Genomic DNA, 2,500 nt, shown 5'->3' on the forward strand with positions numbered 1-2,500 from the left:
ACGATTCGATTCTAAACCGATTAACGATGCAACAATTTTTGAATGTACATTTCCATGCGTGATTTAAAAAAATATACATATAAATCTGAGTTTGCTAATCACTTCCTAGACTAAGCTTAGATTTTGACATATATTTGTCACACACAAGTTTTAATGAAATGTTATGTCTCCTGAGGTTTTTGTTTGGTAGTCGTTCCATGATTACCGTATTTTCCGGACTATAAGTCGCACTTTTTTTCATACTTTGGCCGGTCCTGCGACTTATAGTCAGGTGCGACTTATATATCAAAATATATATAATTTAACATGTTTTTAAATGTTATTTCATACTGAAAACATTACCGTCTACAGCTGTGAGAGGCGCTCTAGGCTTGTGACAACTATATGCTGCTCCTAAAGACAACTGAGAAAGAAAAGAAAATCTTATTCTGCAGATTATAAACTGCAGGTAGTAAAATATGCAGCCGAAAAAAGGTGACTCTTACTGCAATGAAGAAAACAAAGAAAGCTAATCGGCTAATCGGCTAGTCGCGGGCTGAAAGCAAGATGGCCAGAGCTGGAGGAACGAGTCCACAGATGGGTGCTTGAACAGCGTGCTGCTGGGAGAGGCTCGTCAACGCTGCAGTTGCGTCTCCACGCCCTGGTAGTTGTTCTGTGTGCTACTGTATAGTTGAATAACTGTTAATGTGTTACGTTAACATACCGGACACCTACCGTATTCAGCCCCTTGTTCTGTGTGCTGTTGTGTAGTTGAATAACTTGCCTTTCCTGTTCTTGGTCTTGGATTTTGTGAAATAAATTTCTAAATAAATGCGACTTATAGTCCAGTGCGACTTATATATGTTTTTTTCCTCTTCATGACGCATTTTTTGACTGATGCGACTTATACTCCGGAGCGACTTATAGTCCGGAAAATACGGTAAGTCTTAAACGTGCTCGTGAAGTCAGCTTCTCTCCCAGTGATCCTCCACGTCAGAGGCTCAGTCATGTTTAAAGCTGGACAACTGGCTTCTTAGAACAGGAAACATGAGGTGGTCAGATGTCATGTGATAGAGTAGATGAACAGCCTAGATGTGTTTTGCCTAATTATTTGATGTATGTCTTATTAGATCTTGTGTATATATACAAAAAAATGTTTTTCCTTTTGGCCATTTTTGTGTGTTTTTTTCTGCCTAAACTCTAAGTTGTTGTCCATCATCCCGTCCTCTTTCAGTCACTCTGTTTTCTGATCTGTACTTGTCTGGAGACAGTCACTTTAAAATAAAAATCAACACATAAAATAAAATAAAAAAATCTTAAATAAAATAAATAATCGATTATTAATTTATCAGAATCGCTTATTTTTCCCACCCCTATTGCTCTTTAGATGTGTGTGAATGTCCCACACCAGGAGTAATTTATATAGTTCTATTTTATAGTGATCCATTATCTGTTCAACACATGTTCTATTAAAGAAAAGATAGAAAATTAATAGTTGTGAGCTGTAAAGTGGTTAGAAAAAATGAAATCAGAATCGGCTAAAATCGGTATCGGCTGGTCTAACTCAAAGAAAATCAGAAATCAGAATCGGCCTAGAAAGTTGGAATCGGTGCATCTCTAATTTTAAGTAATTCAACTTTACATTTTCTGGCCAGTGACATCACCCAGCCCCCCATTAATGTCCAAATCTCCCCAAAATGGTCTCTTTGTGCTGATTTGTGCCGTTAAAAGAAACATTTGTGCTACTGTTTTTACGTTTTCAGGCTTGTTACACGGCTACTATTTCTGCTGTAAAGACTTCTGACTCCAGCCGTCACTCCCGTGAACGGACATTCTTAAAGTGCCCATATTATGAAAAAATCACTTTTTCTGGGATTTGGGGTGTTCTGTTGTGTCTCTGGTGCTTCCACACACATACAAACTTTGAAAAAAATCCATCCATGGTGTTTAGAGTGAGATACGGTTTCTGAATGTGTCCTGCCTTCAGTCTCTGGGTGAGCTGGTCAACATCGGCACGGTGTGTGACGTCACAAGCCGAAACAAGCAGGCTAACCGCAACCATTAGCTCGTAGCGTTAGCATGCTAACGCTATGGCTAACGCTAGCATGCTAATGCTAGCATGCTACCTCGTTTTCAATAGCAAAGCACTGCTACAACACACACAAGTTCACCATAATCTACAAAAGAACTACTTCCATGTGCGCCCTCATTTAGAAGTCTCCCAGCTAATCCTGCCTTGTAACTGACCCAAGTTGTAGAAACAGCCTTTCTTTTACTGTCTATGGAGCTAGCTAGCTGACATGAGCTACATCTGAGCTACTGGGAAGAAAAGAGGTCTCACTCTGTAGCTAAAACAGAGACCAGCTGAAAAGAGGATCTGCAGCAGTGAGAGAGAGCGGTGCAGTACAACAACAATATGGTGTTTTTAGAAAATTAATCCATGTAAACCTATTCTGGTACAACCTTAAAATACAATTATGAACCTGAAAATGAGCTGAATATGGCTGCTTTAAACGCTTAC

The 2,500-nt window shown here is 39.2% G+C and overlaps 1 protein-coding gene across 1 annotated transcript in view; it reads right to left on the bottom strand.

The window, feature by feature from the left end:
* Positions 1-2,500, bottom strand: part of LOC116036707 (G patch domain-containing protein 1-like) — a 37,438-nt gene that overhangs the window by 13,959 nt on the left and 20,979 nt on the right. The gene's annotated exons all lie outside the window — the stretch shown is intronic.

Source organism: Sander lucioperca, chromosome 3, assembly GCF_008315115.2.
Source record: "Sander lucioperca isolate FBNREF2018 chromosome 3, SLUC_FBN_1.2, whole genome shotgun sequence".
NCBI classification, from domain to species: Eukaryota; Metazoa; Chordata; class Actinopteri; order Perciformes; family Percidae; genus Sander; species Sander lucioperca.